Here is a 27,996-nt window from a genome sequence, read left to right as displayed (position 1 = left end):
GATTGGACGCTGCGTCTGCCAGTTGTCGCGGCGCGCTTCTGAGTCGCGGCGGGTGCGAGCCGGAGTGGGGTTAGCAGTATGTCGGAAGAGGTGAAACACAGCGGGCTCCGGGGGTGAGACCCCGCAGCAGGTCGGCAAGTCTCTTTGTAGTCGGTGGGCCCCAGTTTCCTCATCTGAAGCGAGAGCATTGGCCGCTGGTTGATTCTGAGGGGGCGCTTTCGGGGTGAACGGTCCAGCCTCACGCCCGGAGTTGGGGGCTGGGGTGCTGTTCTGAGGCGGCCTGGCCTCAGCGCGGAGTCGGAGTGGAGCGGTCGCGAGCTGCGGGCTGGGAGGCCGAGCTGGGCGCGGGGCCAGCGGGAGGGAGGAGCCACGTCCCTGCTGTCGCCTTTCCCCTACTTTCTGCGGTCCGGGAAGGCGGGGGCGGGGCCTCGAGAAAGTTTGGGATCCAGACGTGCAGGCAGGCACGCGTTTGGAACGCCTGGAACCGGCTTCCCTAGCAGCCCGCGGCTATCTGTGGGCCTTTTTTGGTCTCACTGTTCCGTCTGTGCCCTGTAACCCAATTCTAGGAATTGTCCTTACCGACTCGCACGTGGAGAATGGAGCCTGCAGAGGTGGTCCTGGTGGTGCCGTGCCTAACAGCAGAGGACTGGGGCGGGGCCGGGGTGGGACCCTTAATAGGACTCCAGGGGCTGTCGTTGAAACACTACGAGTTAAGCCGCCGCCTGCCTTCTGGTCGCTGGTTCGAATCCTGGCTGCTCCACTTCCGATCCAGCTCCCTGCTAATGGCCTGGGAAAGCAGCGGAAGATGACTCAAGTGCTTGGGCCCCTGCACCCCGGTGGGAGACCCAGAAGAACCTGGTTCCTGGCTTGTCTGGCCCAGATGGGGTCTTTGCAGCCATCAGGGCAGTGAACCAGCCAATGGAGGACCTCTCTCCATCTCTCCTTCTCTAAGTCATAATAAAATAGGAATCTAGTTAGATAAGTTAGGGTACATCTGTACAGTGGTTTATTATAAAGCCAGCAAAAAAGAATACACAGTTTTGTAGAAACAAGTGATCTCCACAATATATGAGAAATGCTAAGTGCACAGTATATCTGTGGTGTGCTATAACTTGTGTGAAAGCAAACACATAAAATACAATGTACACGACAAGCTATGGCCTCACACCCACTAGGATGATCATGTACCCAAAGCCAGAAAAGGACAAGTGTTGGTGAGGATGTGAAGGGGGAACTCTCATACACTGCTGTTCGGAATGTAAAATGGTGCAATCACTTTGCAAAATAGTTTGGCAGTTCCTTAGAAAGATAGGATTACTGTATGATCCAACAGTTCCTCTGCTGACTACCCAAGAGGATTGAAAACGTTCATACAAATACGTATGCACAGGGGCCGCCGCTGTAGTGTAGCGGGGAGAGCTGCTGTCTGCAGTGCCAGCATACCATATGGGTGCCAGTTCGAGACCTGGCTGCTCCACTTCCGATCCAGCTCTCTGCTATGGCCTGGGAAAGCAGTAGAAGATGGCCCAAGTCCTTGGGTCCCTGCACCCGCATGAGAGCTCCTAGCTCCTGGCTTTGGATCAGTGCAGCTCCGGCCGTTGTGGCCAATTGGGGAGTGAACCAGCGGGTGGAAGACTCTCTCTACCTCTCCTTCTCTCTCTGTGTAACTCTGACTTTCAAATAAATAAATCTTAAAAAGAAAAAGAAATAGAACATCTGAAAATGAAAGCTATGCTAACCAAAATTATAAAATTGATGGGCAAGTTAGATAGCAGGTTTAATCCTCTCTGCCACAGTGCTGGCCCTGAGGAATAAAAATTTTAAATGTCTAAGAGTTAATAACTAGCAAGCTGGAATGGTACACTTAGCCAAACCAACATTTAAAGGCAAGAGCACCTATGTAATAGAAAATATTTACAAATTATATATCTAATAATGGATTTGTATAAAAAATTCTCTTTTTTAAAGATTTATTTGAAAGAATTACAGAGAGAGAGAGAGAGACAAAGAGCGAGATCTTCCATCTGCTAGTTCACTCCCCAAATGGTCACAACAGCTGGAGCTGGCCAATCTGAAACAAGAGTCAGGAGCTTCTTCTGAGTCTCCCACATGGGTGCAATGGCCCAAATACTTGAGCCATCTTCCACTGCTTTCCCAGGCACATTAGCAGGGACCCAAACTGGTACCATATAGACGCTGGCACCACAAGCAGTGACTTTTCCCGCTATGCCACAGTGCCGGCCCCAAAAGGAATTCTTATAACTCAGAAGTAAATGAACACAGGCCAGCATGTTGGTGCAGCGGGTTAAGCCACTGCTTATGGCGCTGACATCCCATATCAGAGAACCAGTTTGAGTCCTGGCTGCTAATGCACCTGGGAAGGCAGTAGATGATGGCCCGAGTGCTTGGGTCCCCGCCACCCACATGGGAGACCTAAAAGGAGCTCCTGGCTCCTGGCTTTGGTCTGGCCCAGCCCTGGCTGTTGTGGCCATTTGGGGAAGGAACCAGCAGATGGAAGGTCTCTGTCTCTGTCTCTTTCTGTCTTGCTCTGCCTCTCAAGCAAATAATAATTATTTTTTAAAATGGGCAAAGGATTTGGATAGACATTTCTCCAAAGAAGTCTTAGAACTGGTCAATATGCACACAAAATGATATTGAACATCATGGCCACTAAGGAAATACAAATCAAAACCACCATGAAATGCATCCCAACCCTTCGGAGGGCTACAATTTAAAAAAAAAAAAAAAAAGGACAATACCAAGGCTTGTACACTGCTAGTGGGAGCATAAAATGTTCCTGCAAAATATTAAACAAAGTTATCACAGAAACTAGCAATTCTATCCTAGATATATACCCAAGAGAATTGAAAATATACGCCGACACAAATCCTGTACGTGAACACTCATATAAGTGTTGTCCATAATAGCCAAGGCGTGGATACTACCCAAATGTCTACCGTCTGATGAATGGACAAACAACATTTGGTATAACCATAGAGCAGAATATTATCTGAACGTAAAAAGATGCAAGGTTCTGATACAAGCTTCTACGTGAATGAACCTTAAAAACATGAAAGAAGCCAAACACAGAAGCCCTCTATGACGTGACTTTGTACAAAATGCCCAGAATACCTCCTGAAAGGTGTGTATTTATGTGTGTGTGAATGGGCAAGCATTTTCCACCCCTCTCACCAGACACTGCTGAGAGCAATCTTCTTTGGGTTGAAGTGCTTGGCTGGAGCAGATGATGTGGAAGAAGGTGGCTGGGGGGGAGAGCGCCAGGCTCCTCTGGGTTTGACAGCTCCGTGGCAGCCCGCTGCAGGACAATTCTGGCAGCACGGCCACTTGCCGTGGGACAGCTCTGGCTAACTGAAAAGGCAAGTGATTAAATTTGACCTGGGATTATTTAAATCACAATTAGGTTGCTTAATCGTAAAGCAGGCATTGCTTTAGGTTTTTTATTTTCTTTTAAGATTTTTTTTTAAATTTATTTATCTGAAAGGCAGAGTGACAAGGAGACAGACACAGAGATCTTCTATCCACTGCCTCACTCCCCAAATGGCCACAAAGGCCAGAGCTGGGCCAGACTGAAGCCTGGAGCCAGGAGCTCCTTCAGGGTCTCCCGCTTGGTGGCAGCGGCCCAAGCACTTGGGTCTGCTGCTTTCTCCAGGGCATTAACAGGGAGCTGCCTTTACAGTTTATCCCTGTTTAGCAGTGAGGCAGCTCCAGAATAACACCATCCCGCAGTGCCTCCCAGCACAGCACAGGGTGGAAGGCCTTGTAACAGATCCCTACCAACCGTGACAAGATCTAGGTTTACAAGTAAACAAGCCAGAAAGGCCTCCATTAAGGCCGCCCCTGGCCTTACAGTAACTAACGTATAACCACCCCGTTTGTTCCTTGAAGATGACACGGTGAGGTCATACAAATGCCCCTAGACTGCGAGACCTCACTGGCTTAGTCTCTCCACCAGCCCCTCCGATCACACCGTTCGGAGCTTCTCTTACTGGAACACAGCTTCACTTTTGCTCTCACCATCGTGTCCGGTCATCATCGACACCAGGCCTCAACTCCCCAGGTTTCCTGCAATGGTAGCGTGTGCTGGATGGCAAATATTGAGGTAAAGGAGTGAACGTCTTGTTCTCGTGCGTTAATCTGAATCTCTGGCAAATACGTTTTTGGAGACAAGAGCAGTATGTGGATGCATGGATGAAGAGTAATTGAAGGCGCCTGGTGTGAGAATGTGAGCAGACATGGAGTGGGATAGGATCTTGTCTTTGCCTAAGAAAGAATTCTGACGTGACACAGTAGCGGTTGGCAAGGTGGCAAGGTTTAATGGGGTAGGGCATCCGTCACAACAGATGGGCACCAATCCAGACGTTTCTGAGAGCGAGAGCCTCATCATTCAGATTGGGGAAAGCAAGGTTACCTAGTTTAATGGAGAGACTACACCTGACAGGCGAGCTGGGCATCTCAGTTAAGGACTAAGAGTTGAGCTGAGAGAAATACACCTGGCGGACCAGGCCGGAGTCTCAGGAAGGGAGTGCTGGGTGCAGTTTATACTCACATGGGGGTTTATAAGGGAGTGGGGTCCAGCTCCTCCTGCCATTTCTCCTTCCCCCGACCCTCTTCTGGACAAAGGGCTTGCTGGGTGTGCAGTAGGTAAAATGCCTCCTTAGGTTTTATTACCCAGTGCTATTAAGCTGGGCAGCTCACGTGGCAGAGTAGAGGAGATTCCCCTCGCCAGTGCCGAGGCTCACTAGGCTAATCCTCCACCTTGCGGCGCCGGCACACTGGGGTCTAGTCCCGGTCGGGGCGCCGGATTCTGTCCCGGTTGCCCCTCTTCCAGGCCAGCTCTCTGCTGTGGCCCGGAAGTGCAGTGGAGGATGGCCCAAGTGCTTGGGCCCTGCACCCCGTGGGAGACCAGGATAAGTACCTGGCTCCTGCCATCGGATCAGCGCGGTGGGCCGGCTGCAGCGCGCCAGCCATGGCGGCCATTGGAGGGTGAACCAACGGCAAAGGAAGACCTTTCTCTCTGTCTCTCTCTTTCACTGTCCACTCTGCCTGTCAAAAAAAAAAAAAAAAAAAAAAAAAAGAGATTCCCCTCAAGGGTGCCTTCCTTGGGGGAGGGCTGTGAAGGTCATGTTACTCGATGGCCCATTTGGCACTAGGCAGACAGGATTCTCTGGGGAGCTCCCCTTGAGGGGAGGCTGGGATCACCTGGGAAGTGACTGGGGTATAAGCAGGACTTCCTAGTGTAAAATAGGGAGCTGCCGAGGCTGCTGCATTCCCCTCCACAGGTGCTTGGGTTTCCTCAGACCCCTGTCACACACCTAGGCTAACTTCCTACCTAGCAGGAAGAGTAGGAACCTTTGTCTAAGTTTCCTCGATTCCAAGTGATGTCTACAAAAGGCAGTGCAAGAAAGCCTACAACAAGGTTTCTGACGGGTGCCAGCCCTGTTGATCAGGTGTGAAGCACGGGGAGTTGAATCAGGGGATTAGGTTCCCAGGGGTGGGGTGGGGCAGGGAACCTGTCTGTCTTGTTCACTGCTGTATCTCCAGTGCCCAGTAGGAACTCTGGCTTGTCATGTTACAGGTATAAGCCCGTGTGTGTGTGTGTGTGTGTGTGTGTGTAAACAAAAAAAAAAAAAAAAAAAAAGAGAGAGAGAGAAAAGAAACCGGGAAGTTCATGCAGTTAAATAGGAAAAGAGACATAGAAGTCTCAGAAGTATGCTGGCACTGTAGTGCAGTGGGTTCAAGCCCTGCCTGCAGCACCAGCATTCCAAATGGGTGCCGGTTCAAGCCCCGGCTGCTCCGCTTCTGATCCAGCTGCCTGCTGATGAGCTTGGGAAAGCATGTGGGCAGCCCAGAAGAAGCTCCTGACTCCTGGCTTCAGGTCAGCTCAGCTCCATGGCCATTTGGGGAGTGAACCGGCAGATGGAAGACCTCTCTCTGTCTTTACCTCTCTCTGTAACTTTGTCTATCTTTCCCGCCCAAAGACAATCTTGGGGAGATCTGGTCCCCAGGAATCTTCCTGTCCAATAACATTCCCAGGAGGAAGGGGTTCTCTGGTAACCCTTCTGTCCTGTAACACTGCTCAGTAATACTCCCGGGTGGGAAATCTTGTGCCTGGCAACATCCCAAAAGAAGGAGAGAGGAGAAGAGCAGGAAGAAGTGCACCCTCTTAGGGGCTGCCATTGCGGCACAGCGAGTGGGGAAGCTGCCGCCTGCGAAGTCAGCAGCCCATGTGAGCACTGGTTTGACCTGGCTGCTCCACTTCTCATCCAGCTCCCTGCTAATGGGTCTGGGAAAGCAGCAGAAGATGGCCCAAGTCTTGGGTCCCTGTCACCGGTGTGGGAGACCCTGATGGAGTTCTAGGCTCCTGATTTCAGCCTGGCCCATCCCTGGCTGTTACAGTGGATGGAAGATTGATCTCTCTCTCTTTCTCTCTCAACTCTGCCTTTCAAGCCTTTCAAATAATTAAAATAAATCTTTAATAATAACAATAAAACATAACTAACATCTGCCGAGCCCTTCTCTGCCAACTGCTGTGCCAAGGGCTTTGCCTACTTCATCTCATTTCATCTTCAAAACTGCCCAGGGTGTGCACCTGCATCACATGGACAGATAACTGACTGGAAAATGGAGCCTCAGGAAGACTGACCAGGGCCACTCAGCCTGCAGGTGTGGCCTGGCCTTCCACCCAGATGTCTAGTCCTGGAAGCCATGGCTCCTGAGTAGGCCAGCGGGAAATGTCAACAGGAGAGATCCGGTCCTCTTAGTGTGTCCTCGTGCGGGAATGGCGAGGGCGGCGCAGTGCGGGGGCTGGGTGACGCTGGCCCCTGTGAGTCCCTGGTCGGCCGCACCAGCTTGGACTCCTCTCCCCCGTGCTTCCTGTTGTTGTTTTTCGGGTCCTCGCGCGGGCCTTTGTGCAAAAGAAAATGCTTGTTGACCAATCAGCACGAGGCCTGGCAGGTGTATCGCTCACTGCAACTTAATAAACTGCAGGCAATTACTTAGTATTTATAAATCAATTTTGCATGAGTTTTGCTGATTTTATGAACTATTTTCATAACTATATATTATACAGTACTCAATTTAAATTTTTTGAACTTTATATATGTGAGTCAAATATAAGTGATTTATGGGTGTGGCTGTACTATCAGGCTTCTAGACCTGTAAGTGGAATGACTGAGGGATGGAGGGCAGAAGAGTCTCCCAAATGCCTCACCCATTGCTTTTTTTAAGTTGACACTTAAAGTTGTTAGCACATAACTGTAAAAAAGAGAATAACCATGAACAAAATTACAAGCAAATAGGAAGAGAAATATTGTCATAAATATAACACGAAGGGGTGTCGCTCCCCGTCTTCGTGGAGGAACAACACAGGACCCTGCGCTGTTCTTTCGTCTGCTCGGCCCTCCCCGGGTTTGCTGCTGGTTCTTCCCAGGTTGGCTACCGACCCTTCCACCTCCGTGGAAGGGCGGTTCCCCCTAGCCACTTTCCCCACTTCCGCGGGGGAGCGGCACACTGCCGGCCGGCTCTCTCGGGGGCTGCTCAGGTGTTCCCTTTAGATGTTCCTGGTGCATGTTGTCTCTCACCTCCTTTATAGTCCTCTTCCACCAATCCCAACTCTGCTACCCACACGTCGAGTACACTGCTCTCCTCCAATCAGGAGCAGCTCCTGCTGTTTATTGGTTGAACTGGAGGCAGCTGTGTAGAAGCTGTTTCCTCCTCTCCCAGCGCCATATTGTGGGAGAGCAGATGCATAGAATAAGTCTTAATTCGAGTAACAGTCTAGTCTGAGTTGCTCCCCACAAAGGGGCTCAACTCCTTGCTATATCGAGATCTTAGAGGGAAAGGAGGGCTGGTGTTTTGGGTGCAGCAGGTTAAGCCATCACCAGCAACATCAGCATCCTGTGTCAGAGCTTCAGCTTGAGTCCTGGCTGCTCTGCTTCCATTGTAGCTCCCTGCCAATGTGCCTGGGAAAACAGTGAAAGATAGCCCAAATACTTGGGTCCCTCCTACTCACCTGGGAGACCTGGTTGGAGTCCCTGGCTCCTGGCTGTTGTTGAGCATTTAGGGAGTCAACCAGTGGATGGAACATCTCTCTCCTGTCACTCTGCCTTTTTTTTTTTTTTTTTTGACAGGCAGAGTGGATAGTGAGAGAGAGACAGAGAGAAAGGACTTCCTTTGCCGTTGGTTCACCCTCCAATGGCCGCCACGGCTGGCGCGCTGTGGCCGGTGCACCGCACTGATCCAAAGGCAGGAGCCAGGTGCTTCTCCTGGTCTCCCATGGGGTGCAGGGCCCAAAGACTTGGGCCATCCTCCACGGCCTTCCCAGGCCACAGCAGAGAGCTGACCTGGAAGAGGGGCAACCGGGACAGAATCCGGCGCCCCGACCGGGACTAGACCCCAGTGTGCCGGCGCCGCAAGGTGGAGGATTAGCCTAGTGAGCCGCGGCGCCGGCCACTCTGCCTTTGAGTTAATAAAAATAAATCACTTTAGGCCGGTGCCGCGGCTCACTAGGCTAATCCTCCACCTGCGGCACTGGCACCTGTGTTCTAGTCCCCGTTGGGGCGCCAGATTCTGCCCCGGTTGCTCCTCTTACAGTCCAGCTCTCTGCTGTGGCCCAGGAAGGCAGTGGAGTGCTTGGGCCCTGCACCCACATGGGAGACCAGGAGGAAGCACCTGGCTCCTGGCTTCAGATTGGCGCAAGTGCACCAGCTGCAGCACGCCAGCAGTAGTGGCCATTTGGGGGGTGAACCAACGGAAGGGTGACCTTTCTCTCTGTCTCTCTCTTTCTCACTGTCTAACTCTGCCTGTCAAAAAAATCATTTTTAAAAAGAACTTGGAAAATTGATAAGAAAAACATGAAGTTTTTAAAAAGATTTATTTATTTGAAAGGTAGTGTTACACAAAGAGAGAAGGAGAGGCAGAGAGAGAGAGAGAGAGAGAGAAGTCTTCCATCTGCTGGTTCACATCCCCCAAATGAACGCAATGACCAGAGCTTGGCTGATCCAAATCCAGGAACCAGGATCTTTCTCCAGGTCTCCCCCATGGCTGCAGGGTCCTAAGGACTTGGGCCATCTTCTACTGCTTTCCCAGGTCATAGCAGAGAGCTGGTTTGGAAGTGGAGCAGCCGGGACTCCAACCTACACCCATATGGGATGCGGGCACTGCAGGCAGCAGCTTTACCGGCTGCACCATGGCACATGAAATCTTTAATAGAAGAGTGGCAATGCTAAACAAATGGAGAATGAATGGGTAAATGAAACAATGAATCAGTGACTGTTGAGTGGGGGCCCACTGGAGAGATTTTTCTCTTGAAACAGAGCAGGATAACTTTGCAAGAGACCATTGAGGGCCCTGTGGGGACAAGTGGGCTTCAGACCTGCAAAGGGGACTTGGTTAGAAAATGCAGAGCTCGCTGAGTTAAGCTTTTCTCAGATGGGGTGGTGGGCAGGACTGGAATCGCTGCATGGCCCACCAGGATGGTCAGATGTCCCAGGTAGGGAAGACCAGACTGGAAAATCAGGAAGGAGGTACTGGTGAGTGCCCTGCTCCGGAAGCAGGAATATGGCTTTGGGGGGTGGAGGGTGCACCCACTCTGTAGGGGAGGAAGTCCAGCTCTGTGGGTGACAGCAGTGCTGGGGAGACAGCTGACGGAGGGGGCACGTCCTCCCCCAAGCAGGGCTGCTTCTGTTCTGCCCTGGGAGGCCCAGCCGCAGGAGGAGGGTGAGTAGAAATCTGGGTCCCCAGGACAGCAGCGACTTCTCTCAGTCCTTCCTGGCACAAGAGAATGGCTTTCCTTGGCCACTCCGGTTGTAACGGGTGAAACGGTGGCGGAGGAAAGACAAGGCAGCGAGGACAGCAAGACTGATTTACATCAGAGACCTCCAGCCAGGGAGGCCTGGTGGAGGGAGGCCTCCAAGAGAGGCAAAACCTGAAGGGGCTGGTGGTACTGGGGGTTTTAAGCACAAGTGTTTTTGGGGGAAAAAAAAAACAACTCAGATAATTATTAGTTACAAGGTGCGTGGCGGGGGGGGGGGGGGCAAAGCCCATCAAAAGACCCAATTTGTAATCTTATTCACCCTGTCTGTCTTGCTCATAAAATGAAAAGGGTGGGAGAGGTAACTTGTTTTCACAATGAACTCTGAGATCAGGAGTCAGCATTGCCACTCCCTCGCTGGTCTCATGATAAGATGGGAAGCTCCCAAGGAATGGGGCATGCACTTCTGACCTTGCTAAAGATAACTTTTTTGGTGGGGAGGCACCTGCAGTGCTGGCATCCCATGTGGGCGCCAGTTCAAATCCTGGCTGCTGCTCTTCCAGTCCAGCTCTCTGCTATGGCCTGGGAAGACAGTGAAGGATGGCCCAGGTCCTTGGGCCCCTGCACCCCCATGGGAGACCTGGAGGAGTCTCCAGACTCTAGGCTCTTGGATTCAGATCAGCCCAGCTCCGGCCATTGTGATCATTTGGGAAGTGAACCAGCAGATGGAAGACCTTTCTCTCTCTCTGCCTTTCAAACAAATAAATTAATCTTTTTAAAAAAAGACAACTTTTGGGGAAAGGCCGCATTTTGCACCCTCAGTTTCCATTGGGACCAACCTGTCTGTTAACCGGTCTGACTTCTCACACGGTGATGTGACCAGGGCTTAGGGACTGCAGGTTTGGTTACTGTACTTTGTACCTGCCCCTCCCCTGTCTCCAGCTCCTGGAATCACCTTGACTTCACGCCTCTCCCTCCAGGGGCCTCCTGCGTTTAGAAGCCCCTCCCCCACAGGAGACCAGGGCAAATTTTCATGGAGAATCCTTTCTCCATTTTTTTTTTAAAAAGATTTATTTATTTATTTGAAAGGCGGAGTGACAGAACTAGAAAGAGAGACAGAGAGAGCTCCTCCACCACGACTGGTTAATCCCCTGAATGCTCACAACAGCTGGGGGCTGAGCCAGCCCAAAACTAGGAGCCAGGAGCTCCATCTGGGTCTCCCATGTGGGTGGCAGGGACCCCAGTCCCTGCGTCATCATCTGCTGCCTTCCCAGGTGCACCAGCTGGAAGCAGGGTGGCAAGGTGGAGTAGCTGGGCCCTGAGCTGGCACTCAGGATGTGGGCTTCGTAAGCAGCAGCTGAGCCCTCTGTGCCAAGACGCTCAGCCCAGGGAGTGGGAGCTTCATGGGAGTGAGGACGGGGTGGCACTTGCCCCTCTGCCCAGCTCGGGAGAAGTAGGGGGTCTCAGGTAGCCCACGGTTCACTGTTTCCTAAGTAGTTCACTAATCCAATCGAGGAACCTGGACTTCCCGCAGTGACGACACTGCACATGGTCCTGGGTACACAAAGCCAACAATCACATGGTGCCTGACTCAGAGACCTGCACCAGGAGGTTGTGAAAGCCGCGGGCCCAGGCCAGGCCCTCCAGGATGTCCAGTAGCAACATGGACAGTGAGCACAACAATGGCTCAGAGTCACAGACAGGTGTGGAGGCTGCCAGTGTACACACACCTGCCCTCATGGAGAGTCACCTGTCCTCTGACGTGCTCAGAGTCCGCTGGGCTCAACACGGCCCACTCATTATTTTGGGTCGAGCCTGCATCTCAAGTGAGTCCCAAAGCGGCCGTTGATTAGTTATGGAATCTAATCAGCTAGAATACGTGTTAGAGCCACCACTGAGCTCACTTGTCACCATGAGGGGTCGGAGGCTGGAAAGGGGAAGGGGTTTGCCCTGTGATCCAGGCTGGGCAGTGTAAGGCCACAACAAAACACACCAAACGCCCGAGTAAGGGAAAGGGCTTCTTGATGGAGAAAATCCGACCAGCCGGAGGGAAAGGGCAAAGAAGAAGGGGGTGGGGGTTGAGAGAGGGAATCAACAGAGAGACAGAGGGTGAAGAAGAAAGAGAGAAAGAGATCTGACGAGAGAGAACGTGTTCGGGAAGCTGGTTCTCGCTATAGCAAATCCCATTTGGGTGGGGGTGGAGCTGACATCCCTGACTGGGCCATCTGGTCACCTGGTTTCCAGCCATAGCGGCAGGGACTGGAGCCTAGGATGGTGTCTGGGACGTAAATCACGCCGCAGACAAAACAATGCCGTTTTACTTACAGGCAGGGACTGAGTCTGAATCTGGTGATATGGGTGGGATGGCCAGGTTCAGTGTGGCCAAAGGGGTTTACTGATTCCTAGTACTTGTGAGTGGTAAGCGGCTGATCCACAAATAACCACTGAGCATCTGGTTTGCTCAAGGCACAGAATAAGGAGACTATATATATGCATATACATATACGTAAAATTCTAAAATAATATAAAATAAACTTTAAAATATATATTGGGGTCGGCGCTGTGGTGTAGTGGGTAAAGCCACCACCTACAGTGCTGGCATCCCATATGGGTGCCTGTTAGAGTCCTGGCTGCTCTACTTCTGATCCAGCTCTCTGCTATGGCCTGGGAAAGCAGTGGAAGATGACCCAAGTCCTTGGGCCCCTGCATCCACATGGGAGACCGAGGAAGAAACTCCTGGCTCTTGGCTTTGGATTGGTGCAACTTCAGCAGTTGCAGCCATCTAGGGAGTGAACTAACTGATGGAAGACTTCTCTCTCTCTCTCTCTGCCTCTACTTCTCTCTCTGTATAACTCTGATTTTTAAATGAATAAGTAAATCTTTAAAATACACACACACACACACACACACACACACATATATATATATATAAAAGATCTCTTGATTTATTTGGAAGACAGAGTGACAGGGGATGGAGAGAGAGAGAGAGAGAGAGATCTTCCATCTCTGGTTTACTACCCAGGTGGCTGCAATGGCCAGGGCTAGAGCTGGGCCAGACTGAAGCCAGGAGCCAGGAGCTCTGTCAGGGTCTCCAGCATGGGTGAGATGAACTGAGATCATTGAGCCGTCTTCCACTGCCTCCAGGGTTCTTTAGCAAGAAGCTGGATAAGAAGCGTGGAGTAGCTGGGACTCAGACCAGGAACTCTGATCTCTGATGTGGGATACGGTGTCCCCTACGGTGTCCCCTACAGTGCCACAAAGCCCACCTGTATGCATATATGGTAAAGCAACAGAGAGAGCGAGAGGGAAATCTTCCATCCTTGGTTCACAACCTTCTCCCCACCCCGACCCCGCCAAATGCCTGCAAAACAGGGCTGAGTCATGCTGAAGCCAGGAGCCTAGAACTCCATCTGATCTCTCATGTGAGTGGCAGGTACACAAATACTCCAGACATCACCTGCTGCCTCCCAGGTGCATGTTACCAGGAAGATTGGATTGGAAGGGGAGGTGGAGCTTGAACTAGGCACTCTGATATGGGATAGAGGTGTCCCAAAGGCAGCTTAACCTGTGGCACCACACCCCTGCCCTGATGATGTATTTTTTTAAAGATTTATTTATTTATTTGCAAGTCAGAGTTACACAGAGAGAGAATGAGAAGCAGAGAGAGAGGTCTTCCATCCACTGGTTCACTTCCCAATGGCTACATGGCCAGAGCTGTGCTGAGCTGAAACCAGGAGCCAGGAGCTTCCTCCGGGTCTTCCCACATGGGTGCATGGGTCCAAGGACTTGGGCCATCTTCCACTACTTTCCCAGGCCATAGCAGGGAGCTGGATTGGAAGTGGAACAGCCAGTACTTGAACTGGCACCCATATGGGCCACCAGCACTGAAGGTGGCGGCTTTACCCACTATGCCACAGCACCAGCCCCGATAATGTATTTTTTTAAAGATTTATTTATTAATTTGAAAGTCAGAGTTACACAGAGAGTGAAGGAGAGGCAGAGAGAGAGAGAGGTCTTCCACCTGCTGGTTCACTCCCCAACTGGCCGCAATGACCAGACCTGCGCCAATCTGAAGCCAGGAGCCAGGAGCCAGGAGCCTCTTCTGGGTCTCCTATGTGGGTGCAGGGACCCAAGGACTCGGACCATCTTCCACTGCCTTCCCAGGCCATAGCAGAGAGCTGGATCAGAAGTGGAGCAGCTGGGTCTCAAACCGGCGCCCATATGGGATGCCGGTGGTTTAGGCCAGGGCGTTAACCTGCTGCGCCACAATGCCAGCCTCCCCCCCTCCGATAATGTATTCTTAAATCTTAAAGCATATAGTCAGCCCTCCAGATCTGTGGGTTCCATGAGCAATCGTGGAGCAACAATATGTGAAGAAATGCATCTGTACTGAACATACACAGAGTTCCCCTACTTTGGTCATCATTCCCTCAAACAATACAGTTAGTAGTTAAAACTACTACGTAGTTAAAGTAGTTTTATCTAAGTTAAAACTACTTAGATAGTATTGGGGATTATCAGTCATCTTTGATACTTTGATACAAAGTACCCAGAACACCAGTGGCTCTTGCAAACACTGTGCCATGCTACACAGGTACTTCAACATCTTCAGATCTTGGTATCTGCAGGAGATTCTGGAACCCATCCCCCAGGGATACGCAGACAACCAGCAAAAATCCAGCAGAGGGGATATGCATCAGCAGGATGCTTGTAACCGCTTTCTAGGACAGCCCCAAAGCTTCCCTCCCTCCACAGAACAGCTTACCAACGGGGAGGCATAAACACTTGTTCTGGGCACTTGCTGTGGGGAACAGGACCCCAAATTACATTGTAGGGATGGGGAGCCATGGCTGGGCTTGAAGAGACCCCCAGGTAGACTTAGTACAGGTTCTTGTCTTCCCACATGTAAGAATACCAGCAGGAGAAATAGAGATGAGCAGAAAAGCACAACTTACTGAAAGACAAAAGCATAAGAAACACAGACATGAGTATGTTAACCTCATGAGAGAGAATTGCCCCCTTTAAAAAAAAATTTATTTATGTATTTGAAAGAGAGAGAAGGAGAGGCAGAGAGAGAGAAAGAGAGAGAGATCTTCCATCCACTGGTTTATTCCCCAATTGGCCACAACAGCCGGAGCTGTGCCAATCCAAAGCCAGGAGTTTCCTCCGGGTCTCCCACACGGGTGCAGGGGCCCAAGGACTTGGGCCATCTTCTGCTGCTTTCCCAGGCCATGGCAGAGAGCTGGATCGGAAGTGGAGCAGCTGGGTCTTGAACTGGCACCCATATGGGATGCCAGTTCAGGCCAGGGTGTTAACCTGCTGTGCCACAGTGCCAGCCCCATGAATTGCCTTTTTTTTTTAAGATTTATTTTTGTTTATTTGAAAGGCAGATTTATAGAGAGGGAAGGAAGGAGAGGGAGGAAGGGAGGGAGGGAGAGAAAGAGAGAGGGAGAGGGAGAGGGGAAGAGTTGGGGAGAGGGAGAGAGGGAGAGAATCGATCTTCCATCCTCTGTTCACTACCCAGATGGCTGCAATGGCCAGGGCTGGGGCTGGGCCAGGCTGAAGCCAGGAGCCAGGAACTTCATCTGGGTCTCCCACGTGGGTGCAGGGGCCCAAGCACTTAGGCCATATCTTTTGCTGCTTTTCTGGGCACATTAGCAGGGAGCTGGATCAGAAGAGGAGGAGTCAGGACATGAACAGGCGCCATAGGGGGAGAAGGACATGAACAGGCGCCATAGGGGATGCTAGCATCACAAGTGGTAGCTTAACCTGGTACACCACGACGCCTACCCCAGCATTGTCTTTTTCTATAGGATAAGAGGAGGGGCTTAGGGCAGGGCCTGACTTAAGACCCAAAGGAGGCAGTGTTTGGAGAGGGTCCACAGCCCCCGTGGAGGTCTCCAAGTAGCTGTCACAGCATCAGGTGCATGACGGAAAGTGAGGCTTAGCTGCACGGCGAGGCGTGGTGTGTGCCGAGGCAGGTGATGGCAGCTGGGCAGTGCACATGTCTTGGGTGCTGGCTGTCCTTAGCTCCTTGTCCCTCCCTGGCTGCCTACCTTGTACACAGCACTATGATAGCAGCAAATGACACCTTGACAGGCCAAATGCCACAATGAGGGCTGGGGGTTTCCAGGGCCAAATGGGAGAGCTGGGCGTCTGGGATTTTAGCTGCCTTTTAGGACCTGTAGGTGAGGCTGTGGCTGGTGGGGGAGGATTTGGGAGGGACTGGGCCACTGCTGTTGAGGTCAGGAGACAGCCTTTCTCTTTGGTCTTTTAGTTACTGTCCAAGGGTGTGGGAGGAGTTACTAGGGAGACAGGGAAGGTTGGAGTTCTCCTCAAAGGTAAGTGGTCCCCTTCCCTTCTTTCCACTCCCCCAGCAGCCCCTCTCATCCTTCCAGCCAGGTTACGAGGCAGAAAGACGAGCTGTGCCCTCCATCGGCCAACAGGACATGTTGGAGCAGAGCCCACAGAGCTGGTCAGCTGGCTGCAAAAACGTCTGGCCCTCTGGCCCTCTGTGTCTGGGGGAGAGGTGCCAGCCTGGGATGATGGACAAGGCGCCCACGCTCACACAGGGTGTGCAAATGCAGGGCGTGTTTGTGTTTGTGTGTGTGTGTGTATTTGGGGGCGGGGTAAAGCAGTGGTTACAGATGAACAAAGCCCAGAGCCCAGGAGAACCCCACTGCCCCCCAGTCCCTGGGCCCCAGCGTCAGCCTCCCTGCCAGGATCGCAAGAAGCACAGCTCCTCCCACAGCCCCGCAGCTCCTCGCCAAGTGGTGCGAAGCTCACTCCAGGCCTGGCCCATCCCCAGCTGAGCCAGGCGCCCCTGAGCTGAGAGAGCTTGAAGTCTGCATTTCAGGTGAGTTTCCCTTTGGAGTCTTGTCATTGACAGGAGAGAGGGGTGGTCCATTTAAAACCTCCTCATGCCGAATTTCTCTTTCTCATGAACAAGCTTTTTCAAGACATTCATGGAGTTCCTTTTTTCTAATATCTTTGGTGCTTCTGTGTCCGTGGAATCAGCAGCTATGGATTCAATCAACCACAGACCGAAAATATTTGGGAAAAAAATAAAGATGGAGCCGGCGCCGCGGCTCACTAGGCTAATCCTCCGCCTTGCAGCGCCGGCACACCGGGTTCTAGTCCCGGTTGGGGTGCCGGATTCTGTCCTGGTTGTCCCTCTTTCAGGCCAGCTCTCTGCTGTGGCCCGGGAGTGCAGTGGAGGATGGCCCAGGTGCTTGGGCCCTGCACCCCATGGGAGACCAGGATAAGTACCTGGCTCCTGCCATTGGATTGGTGTGCCAGCCGCGGCGGCCATTGGAGGGTGAACCAACGGCAAAGGAAGACCTTTCTCTCTGTCTCTCTCTCACACCGTTCACTCTGCCTGTCAAAAAATTAAAAAACAAAAAAACTAAAGATGGGTCCCTACTTAAGATGTGCACTTTTTTTTGTCTTGTCATTATTCTCTAAACAATGTGGTATAACAGCTATTGACATAGTATTGCATTGTATTCAAGGGTACCAAAGCAATTTAAAGTGAGGTATCCTCAGTAATCCAGAGATGACTTCAAGTGTGGCCAGTGGAGTGGGTGTTTGGTGCATTGGTAAGAAGGCCACACTGGAGTACCTGGGTTCAAGTCCTGGCTCAGTTCCACTCCCAATGCCCAGCCTGAGAAGCAATGGTGATTGCTTAAGTACCTGGGTCCCTGCCGCCTCTGTGGGAGACCCGGATTTAGTTCTGGGCTCCTGGATTTAACATCCAGTCCTGGATGTTACAGGTATTTTCTGTCGCTGTCTGCTTTTCAAGTCAGTAATAAATAAAAATAAAGGATAAAGTATACAAGAAGCTGTGCATAAGGCTACATGCAAACATTAGGTCATTTTCTGTATGGGACTTGAGCAGCTGCAGATTTTGTTATCTGAAGGGGGAAGGAATGAGGGGTTCCCGAAACAAATTGTATAAAAGTTGAAACTCAAGAACATAAAAAACTTCCACAATGCACCTGTTCTCACTTTAAGACCTTCCACAAGCCCTAGCTATAGCTGTTTTAGGATACTTCTGTCACATTAAAATGCACCCACATCCCACATTAGAAGTTGTTGTGTTGAGCTGAATTTGTCCAGTTAACATGTGTCATATTTCCCATTAATTTTTCTTGTGCCTTTTTAAAGTTTTCGAAGGGGCTGGTGTTGTAGCTCACGCCAGGTGTTGTAGCTCACGCCAGGTGAGTGGTTAGTGCCAGCGGCAGATGAAGAATCAAGGCCTCTGGGGAAGCATCGTGTCCTAGTAGGCTAAGCCACCGCTTGCAAAGTCGACACCCCACATCAGAGCGCCAGTTTGAGTCCCGGCTGCTCTGCTTCTGATCCAGCTCCCTGCTCATGTGTCTGGGAAAGCATCAGATGATGGCCCAAGTCCTTAGGTCCCTGTCACCCATGTGGGAGGCCCAGATGGAGTTCCAAGGCTCTGGCTTTGGCCTGGTCCAGCCCCAGCTGTTGCAACCATCTGGAGAGGAACCAGTAGATAGAAGACCTCTCTCCCTCTCTCTGCAACTATGCCTTTCAAATATATAAATAAATCTTAAAAAAAAAAAAATTAGGCCTGTGGCCCAGGTGTTCGCCGTGGGTGCCCTCTGGCCACCTTCCATGGGACACCCTGTTCCGGTTTCATTGTACACACGGCCAGAGCTGTCTCGCTCCCTCTGGCCTCTCACGGCTGCCCTAACCTTTTGACCCAATTTCCTCATCAATAAACTCCCATGTTTGTTTTCCCCGATTGCCTGTTTTCACAACATTGCTCAAGCCATCTATTTACAAAATGCAAGTAAATTAAAATATTTTTCCTTTAATTATAAAAGTAGCAGCTGCACATGGGAGAAAATTTGGGAGAAAAGTTCATTATCCTGTCAGCTAGAAGCGATCACTGATAAAATATTGTTGCACAACAAATACCAATAAATAGGATTACTCATTGGGCAGCTGTTCTTTTTTCAAAAAAAATATGAAATATCTCAAATACACAAAAATGATTCATTCATTCAGTGAATATCCGTTGAGCAGTCTGGATTTAGGTACACAGTTATTGGTAAGATAGGTCATGTTCTCGTTCTCAAGGGCTACGTTTGGGGTGGGGGGATACTCAGCAAAAGATACTCAGCATAAGTATAAGCATAAGACTGGTGGCGGCGAGGACCATGAAGAAAACTTGCAGCCACGTAAGGGAATCGGGAGACGGACGCGATATCGGGTGTTGCTTTATACAGGACAGGCAGGAAGGCCTCCCTGAGAAAGGACATTTGATCAGGGCCCAGATGGAAGTGACAGAGTACAAGAGTCCTCCATTCATCCAATATTCATTGAGCTTTTCTCAAGACCCTGAAGATACAGCAGTGAATGAACGAGATCTTCCATTCTGGCCCCTCGGCAACAGACCTGGTGCTCCCCGAGGGCTTGAAGGCGGAATTGTTCGGGAAGGGAAGGGAGAAAGGGACCCTTCACATTTCGATATGAAGATTTCATCAACAGCCATCAGTATCTGCTCTCCTCCAACTGAAGACTTGTTCAACTTTATGTCTGCCCCCTGCCTGACCGTAAGTGCTTACCAGGGGTTTTAGTTCATTTTGTTGCTTTTTCTTTCCTTTGGAGGAGTGGGTGTTGCAAAGTGGGTTACCCTGCTGCTCCGGATGCGAGCATCCCATGTTGCAGCACTGGTTCGAGTCCCGGCTGCTGCAGATCTGATCCAGCTCCCTGCTTATGTTCCTGGGAAGGCACCGCGAGATGGCCCAAGTCCTTAGGTCCCTGCCCCCCTTGTGAGAGATCAGGATGGAGTTCTGGGCTCCTGGCTTCGGCCTGGTCCAGATCTGGCTGTTGCAGACATTTGGGAAGTGAACCAGTAGCTGGAAGGTGGATCTCTGCCTGTCTTTCTGTCACTGTGCCTTCAAGTCTTTTTTTTTTTTTTTAAGTTTTTTTTTATTTGAAAGGCAGAGTTACACAGAGAGAGGAGAGGCAGAGAGAGAGAGGCCTTCCATCCGCTGGTTCACTCCCCAGATGGCCACAATGGCTGGAGCTGCACTGATCCGAAACCAGGAGCTTCTTTTGGGTCTCCCACGTGGGTGCAGTGGTTCAAGGGCTTGGGCCATCTTCCACTGCTTTCTCAGGCCGTAGGAGAGAGCTGGATCAGAAGTGGAGCAGCCGGGATACGAACCGTCACCCATATGGGATGCTGGCGTTGCAGGCCGGGGCCTTAACCTGCTGTGCCACAGAGCTGCCCCCCGCCTTTTTAAAAAAAGAACAAGGGGCCATCATTGAGGCGCTGTGGGTTAAGCTCTGCCTACTAGCATCCAATTTTGGAGTGCCGGTTGGAGTTCTGGCTGCTCAGTTTCTGATCCAGCTCCCTGCTAATGTGCCTGGGAGAGCAGCAGAAGATGGCCTAAGAACTTGGGCCCCTGCCACTCACATCGGAGACCTGGATGGAGTTCCTGGTTCCTGGCTTGGGCCTTGCCCATCCCCAGCTGTTGTGGCCATTTGGGGAGTGAACCAGCAGATGGAAGATCTTTATCTTTCCGTCATTTTACCTTCAAATAAATAAAGACTTCTTGAAAAGAACCACTCAATGGCTCTAGTATTCACAGGCTTGTGTAACTGTTACCTCTGATTTGAGAACAAATCATCACCCCCAGGAAACCCCATACCCATCAGCATTCTCTCCCCATTGCCCTCTCTCTTCGGCAACCAGCAACCTATCTTCTGTCTCCAGGGATTGCCTACTATTTTTTTTAAAGATTTTATTTTTATTTATTTTAAAGTCAGAGTTAGTGAGGGAGAGACAGACAGATCTTCCATCCACTGGTTCACTCCCCAAGAGGCCACAGCAGCTTGGCTTTGGCTAAAGCCAAGGGCTTCACCTGGGTCTCCCATGTGGGTGCAGGGGCTCAAGCATTTGGGCCATCTTCCTCTGATTTTTCCCAGGTCATTAGCAGGGAGCTAGATCAGAAGCGGAGCAGCCGGGACAGGAACAAGCTCCCATAAAGAATGATGGTATCACGTGTGCTGGCTTTACCTGTTATACCACAATGCTGGCCTGGGATTTGCCCATTTTAATATTTCACTTAGAAAAGCTTGTGATGGGGCCGGCGCTATGGCACAGCGGGACCGTGGTGGGACGAGACTGACCACACTTCCCCTGCGGCCTGCCGGGCAGAAAGGAGTAAGCCGAGGACCATATCCCTCCCGCGTTGCTTTTCATGGGATATGGTTTCTTTCCTGTGTTTTCTGTTGCTTCTTATTTTTCTCTAAACATCTTTGAAAGTCTTGTGTGCTACACTGGACCTAAACATTCCGTCACGGGAGGATGGAATGGAGCCCACGCGCTGTTTGTTGGGTATGCGGATGCCTGCTCACACAGGCTTTTTGCCTTGTCTGATTTTGTTCATTTTTATGTATTTGAGCTTTCATTATCTGTCCTTATTATTTTAAAAATTTATTTATTTGAAAGGCAGAGTTACAGAAGGAGAGGGAGAGGGAGAGGGAAGCCAAGTCCATCTTGGTCTCCTACATGGGTGGCAGGAACCCAAATACTTGGGCCATCACCTTTGCTTCCCCAGCTTTGCTTTAATCCAGCAGGGGGCTGGATAGCAAGTGGAGCTGCTGGGACTCAAACAGGTGCTATGGGATACCGGCGTAGCAAACAGCAGTTTCACCTGCTACCCACAACACCGTCATCTATCCTTTTGGTGTGGAAGACCCTACAAAGCCTGGGTTGAGAGGCAGGCAGCCCCTGCAGAGAAACCTTGGGCAAGACTTCTGCAGGGATGCACCAATGCACTCGCAACTTCTGTTACTGTTTCCTCTGAGTGCCAGGGAGGGAAGGGGCGGGGCAGGGGGGCCCACCCCCGACACGGGCAGAGGCTGCCCTGTGTTCCCGCTGGCACAGGCCCAACCTCAGGTGCAGAGACGTCTTCTTGCTGCCAGACACGCGTCTCCTGGCCCAGTCCTTTCTGGAGAGGACAGCCGTGAGGGCCCGGGGCCAAGGTTATCAAGATGAGCCACATCCCCAGCTTCAGAGCCCTGACCGAAGCTCTGGCCTCAGGCTGCTGGCTGCCTTAGCTTTCTCTGTTGTAGATTTCGCTTCCTTTTTTTTCCCTTCCCTTTAAGACCTGCTATGTATTTAAAGAAATATTTGTCATGTTTTAGATTTTGTGTTAGGAAACTATCCTATTATCTAGCCCTTAATATTTCCTGGAATTGAACTTCCCCCCCCCCGGGGGGGGAATATAAATATGCCAACAGATAGTTTCTGGTGTTCACAGCTCCCCACTGAGCCTCTTTGTGGGTTCCTGTCCCCAGTGGCTGGGTTAAGCAGATGAAGGGAATCCCTACACTGCTAGGTATCTGGTGTGCAATTTCTCGGGGTTCTTTAAGAACCTTGAACTATTGAAAAAGCATCACCCTTCCGCGGAGTCTGAAGATGGAAAGCAGGTTCTGGGGCCGGCACTGTGGTGCAGCAGCGGGTTAAAGCCCTGGCCTGAAGCACCGGCATCTCATATGGGCTCCGGTTCGAGTCCCCGCTGCTCCTCTTCCAATCTAGCTCTCTGCTATGGTCTGGGGAAGCAGTAGATGGCCCAAGTGCTTGGGCCCCTGCATCCACGTGGGAGACCCGGAAGAAGCTCCTGGCTCCTGGCTTCAGATCAGCACAGCTCTGGCCGTTGTGGTCAACTGGGGAGTGAACCAGCGGATGGAAGACTTCTCTCTCTCTCTGTCTTGACCTCTCTCTGTAACTCTTTCAAGTAAATAAAAATAAATTAAAAAGGAAGGAAGGAAGCAAGAAAGGAAGGAAGGAAAGAAGGAAGGAAGGAAGGAAAAGTAGGTGCTAGGAGACAGGAAGAGAGATGTTTCAGTCCATCACCTTCCACCTGGTTCTTCCACGTGGGGCTCTAGGGGAAGCCCCGTGGAACGTGGTGCCTGGCACACAGGACATGGACAACAAATATTCGATGAGCGGATGCTGAGTGCGTAACTGAGTCACCGTGTCACGAGACGACTCACTGACTGTCGTAAGCTTCCCTCTGTGTTGAGGTTACGGGGTTGGAGCGAAGTTGGTTAAATTGTCCGTACAGGAAAGCAGGGTGCGGGCGCTGGGGTACTGTGCCATGGACAGAAAATGCAGATCAGTCACGGAGAGCTTCCGGAACAGGGTGAACTTGGAGTAGAACGGCAAAGGAAAGGGGTGGGGCTGCCCCGAAGCTCACCGCAGGTTGGGAGGGGTGGTAGCTAACGTGCATGCACCCCTTCCGCTGTGCCAGCACTGTTCTCCGTGGGCTGGTTTCTTAAAGCCTCCCAGCTACCGGAGGGCGTGGGGACTGTCCGGTCCCATCTTATAGATGAGGCGCAGAGACATTCAGGAACTTGCCGCTAATTCAGGGAGCTGGGATCCAAGCCCAGGCAGCATGGCCCCCGAGCGTGTGTGCTAAGCTACGGTGCTGTGTAGCTCAGCCTGCACGTGGCTTCCTGTGCACGGAGCTGTCGTTTCTTCCGCAGAACACGGCATCAGGTGGAGCCTCAGAGCCTCACCTGCTGCGTCGCTCTCAATCCTAGCAGAGTTGTCCCAGGAAACCACATTTTAGGGGCCAGCGGTGCAGTGCGGCGGATTAACCCTGCCTGGGATGCCCATGTCCTGTATCAGTGTGCTGGTGTGCGTATCCGGCTTCTTCACTTCTGAACCAGCTCCTGGCTAATGCGCCTGGGGAAGGCAGCGGAGGAAGGAGCAAGGATTTGGGCCCCTGCCACCCCCATGGGAGACCTGAATGGAGTCCCTGGCTCCTGGCTTCCACTTGGCCCAGCTTTAGATGTTGCTGCCATTTGAGGAGTGAACCAGCAGACAGAAGGTCCATCTCTCTTTCTCTTTTCCTCTCTCCTTCTCTCTCTCTCTCTCTCTCTCTCTCTGTGTGTGTGTCTGTGTATCTCTCACATTTTGGAAATGGTATGCTGAGATCATATCTCATTCCAGGCACCATCTAAGGAGATTTATTTATTTTATTTGAAGGCAGAATTACAGAGAGGCTGAGGAAGAGAGAGAGAGAGAGAGAAAGAGAGAGAGAGAGGTCTTCCATCCATTAGTTCACTCCCCAGATGACCACAACGGCTGGGACTGTGTTGATCTGAAACCAGGAGCCAGGAGCTTCTTCCAGGTCTCCTATGCAGGTGCAGGGGCCCAAGGACTTGGGCCATCTTCTACTGCTTCCCTGGGCCATAGCAGAGAGCTGGATTGGAAGAGGAGCAGCCGGACTAGAACCGGTGCCCATATGGGATGCCGGCACTGCAGGTCCCCCAATACCCCATGGTACCGGCCCCAGGTTCCCCTTTAACTTTCACAGAAATCCTAAGAACTGCGCAGTAATAATGGCTACACCAGGAAACTGGCCTCTGAGAAGAACTCACCTAGGGTAACAGCTCAAAAAAGGACGAAACTGCGATCCAAGCCCAGTTAAGGATGCCAGACTGTCTGTGTTCAAACCCTTGCCGTGGCTTCTTGAGACCGGAAGAGAGCCTTGGAGACTCCCTCCCTCTAAGCAAAAAGTCGAAGAAATCATTGTTTTTATGGAAGGTCCCAAGGTCGGGCGGGGGGGTTGCGGGGTTGGGGGCAGCATCCCTCTGTGATGCCTGGATGACAGTAAGTTTGTGTCAGGGAGGTGAGGAGATCCGGGCAGGTGCACTCACCTGGGGTCAGCGTGCACCAGTGGCGGCCGGCGTAGGTGTGCAAGCAGGCAAGGGACCAGGTGCCGCACAACAGCCCTGAGCCCTCCACCAGGCTGGCTCCACGGGACACCACCCTGGGCTGCTGCAAGGGGTCTGTCCTCACCTCTACCCTCCGACCTCGAATCAGGGAGAGGCTGGAGTCCCTGCTCATGGAGCCTTAGCAGGTGACTTGGGGAGGGGGATGCGGGCGGCACCGGCTCTGTCCTGTCCTGCAGACAGGGAGTCTCCCAATCACCGTGAAAGCCCCCCTCCTCTCAGGTCTTAGTGGGGACTTACTGTAGATTGTCCCCAGCATACAGGGCAGGTCCCAGAAGACCAGGAAGCAGCTGCTGCACCTTCCCGAGGGTGACAGCACCTCAACCTGCGCTGGCTGCTGCTGTGGCCCTGGGCAAAGCCCTAGGAAGACCCAAAGCCAGTGAGAATCACACAGCCCTTGAGGTGCTGGAGCCTGGTCGGGTTCCCACAGAGTGGGGAGGAGGCAGTGCTGTGGGAAAGGTGACCATCGGCACGCTGCAGGGACCCGCGGCTGTGACAGGGAAGTCAGTGGGCAGGAAGGAGATGAGAGATCCCTCAACAGCTCAGCCTCCGCCCGCGCCCATGAGGTCAGCAAAGCCGGGCTGGGCCGGGCAGGGAGGGCGCCAGTGGCTGAGTCTTTCCCCAGAGCTGGGACGTAGGTGGGGCTGGCCCCGGTGACAGGGCCAGGCACTGAGCAGCCACTGCCAAGCTCCCCTGAAGCAGTGTCCCAGCGGGAGCGTTTCTATCCTCCCCGTCTTGCTTTAATACTTGTTTTAAACTTTTAATGCATCTTTATATGTCACTTAGTGTTCATGTCGCATCGAATAGTTTCTAAAAAGGTAGTGAGGTTGAGGTCTCAGGGAGTGGGCATCAGAACTGGCCGGGACCCTGTGTCTCCACGTGGACACTCGGTAGTAGGCATAGTAACACTGGCTTTCTGGGCCAGTGGTGTGGCACAGCGGAATAAGCCACTGCCTGCAATGCCAGCATCCCAAATGAGTGCCGGCTCCAGTCCTGGCTGCTCCACTTCTGATCTGGCTCCCTGCTTACGCACCTAGAAAGGAAGTAGAAGATGGACCAAGGACTTGGGCCCCTGCACCCACGTGGGAGGCTCCTGGGTTCAGCCTGGCCCAGTCCTGGCTGTTGTAGCCATCTGGGTAGTGAACCTCCAAATGTAAGATATCACTCTCTCGCCCTCTCTCTCTGTCTTCCTCTCTCTGTAACTCTGCCTTTCAAATAAATAAACCAATCCTTTTTTCTTTTTTTTTTTTTTTTAAAGAATTCTGGTGTTCAACCCGCAGCTGAGAAACACATATTTCCCCACACTTAAGATTCTGATGAGAGGAATCTCCCGGCAAACCCAGAGCAGAGGCGGAGCTGCCTTCCCAGGTGGCCTGACCTCTGACCGGACAGCCTCAGCAAGCTGACTTTCTCACCAGGGCTACTGGAATCCGAAGCATGTCGCCGGTGAGGACATATGACAGCCAACAACCCAACCGGTCCTGGTGTGTTTCCACTAGCTGCCCACTGCAGGGCTGAGAAAGCCGGGGTGTGGTCAGGGCAGCTGGCCCTCGTGGGCAGGGTCCTACCTCCACGACCACACAGCAGCAACAAGAGGGCAGCTCTGTAACTAGTTGATATGGAAATAAATACAAACTGAAAACATTGTGGCACAGCTGATGAAGCGACCACTTGCAACACTGGCATCCCACAGGAGCACAGGTTCGAGTCCCGGCCACTCCACTTCCGATCCAGCTCCCTGCTAATGTGCCTGGGAAGGTAGTGGAGGATAGCCCAAGTCCTTGGGCTCCTGCTACCTATCTGGGAGACACAGATGAAGTTGCTGGCTTGGCCTGGCCCAGCCTTGGCTGTTGCATCCAGTTGGGGAGTGAACCAGTGGATGGCAGCTCCCTCTCTCTTGTTCTCTCTCTCTCTCTCTCTCTCTCTCTCTCTCCCTTTCAAATAAATAAATAAATAAATCTTTAAAAAAAAAAAGCCTAAACATCTTTCAAGGTTTAAAAAAACGGCTCACTTAAAAAATACATTTTGCCAAATTTTGGACTTGAAAACCCCTTGCATTGTTATGCCGCAGATCAAGCTGCCACTGGTTCAAGTCCCAGCTGCTCCACTTCCAACCCGAGTTCCTGCTAAAGTGCCTGGGAAGACAGCTGGTAGTGGTTCCAGTGCTTGGGCCCTGCCACCCAAGGGGGAGACCCAAACTGGGTTCCAGGCTTCTGCCTTCAGCTTGGCCCAGACCTGGCTGTTGCAGGCATTTGGGGAGTGAATCAGCAGATGGAAGCCCTCTTTCTGTCTATCATTTGCTCTGCCTTTCGAATAAATAAATCTTAAAAAAAAAAAAAAGTCATATCCATCTCCTAATCCTTTGCTTCATTGAGACATGCACCTGAGTCCCAAGCACCATGCGTTTTCTTTTTTCTTTTTTTTTTTTTTTTAAGATTTATTTATTTTATTTGAAAGGCAGCGTTACAGAGAGGCAGAGGCAGAGAGAGAGAGAGAAGGAGAGAGAGAGATGTTTTCCATCCGCTGGTTCACTCCCCAAATGACTGCTAACAGCCAGAGCTGAGCTGATCTGAAGCCAGGAGCCAGGAGCCTCTTCCAGGTCTCCCACACAGGTGCTGGGGCCCAAGGACTTGGGCCATCTTCCACTGCTTTCCCAGGCCATAGCAGAGAGCTGGACTGGAAGTGGCGTAGCTGGGACTCGAACCGGCGCCTATATGAAATGCTGGCACTGCAGGCAGTGGCGGCTTTACCTGCTACACCACAGCGCCGGCCCTGCAGCATGCGTTTTCCTCCCTGGACTTTTTCCTGTGCTGTCTTCTCCCCTTGAAATGTGCCTGTCCTGCTCAGGGCCTAACTCCTCCCTGCTTCCAGTGTCAGTCTAGTGGCCACTTGCTCCAGGAAGTGCTTGCTGGCCCTTGGTGTCTCCTTTGCGTGCCCGCGACCCCTTTGCCTTCTTCCCGTTTCAACACACGTCACCGGGGCTTTGTCATTGCCTGTTTGCTGTCTGGGTCCTTCCTCGGATCGCAGGCCTCCAGGGCGGTGATGGGCTCCCAGTCACGCCCGTGCCCCTGTGCCTGGCACGTAGTGGATGCTCACTGGATATCTATGAGATGAATAAGTAGGGAGACCGAACCTTCTCCACTTCCTGCTCGTTAGCCAATCCTGAGTTCAACCACCTGCCGGATGAGTCATAAGATTTACCTGTTTCAGAGAAAGGCTGATTTTATAAGCCCATAGAAACAACATCCGAAGGTGAAAACCCAGGCCATCCCCCTGAGGGGCGTGAGAGTGTGTTCTGGGGTTGGTGTTGCTAAGAACCAATAGCAGGGGCCAGGCGCCCACATCCAATATCAGAGAAACTGGGCTCCTGACTCCGCCCTCTGCCAACACCGCCCTTGGGAGGCTCCAAGTGACCCCTCACTTAGCTGGGTCGTTACCACCCC

General features: G+C 51.9%; 1 long non-coding RNA gene across 1 annotated transcript; it reads left to right on the top strand.

Annotated features, from left to right (window-relative positions):
* Nucleotides 1-2: 2 nt before the first annotated feature.
* On the top strand, nucleotides 3-26,527 carry LOC138849064 (uncharacterized). The gene is made up of 3 exons (XR_011387445.1): nucleotides 3-130; nucleotides 3,974-4,120; nucleotides 25,812-26,527. It is a non-coding gene; the product is annotated as an uncharacterized lncRNA (long non-coding RNA).
* Nucleotides 26,528-27,996: the final 1,469 nt, after the last annotated feature.

This window comes from Oryctolagus cuniculus, chromosome 3 (genome assembly GCF_964237555.1).
Source record: "Oryctolagus cuniculus chromosome 3, mOryCun1.1, whole genome shotgun sequence".
Taxonomy (NCBI): domain Eukaryota; kingdom Metazoa; phylum Chordata; class Mammalia; order Lagomorpha; family Leporidae; genus Oryctolagus; species Oryctolagus cuniculus.
This window is presented reverse-complemented; position numbering and strand designations above follow the sequence as displayed.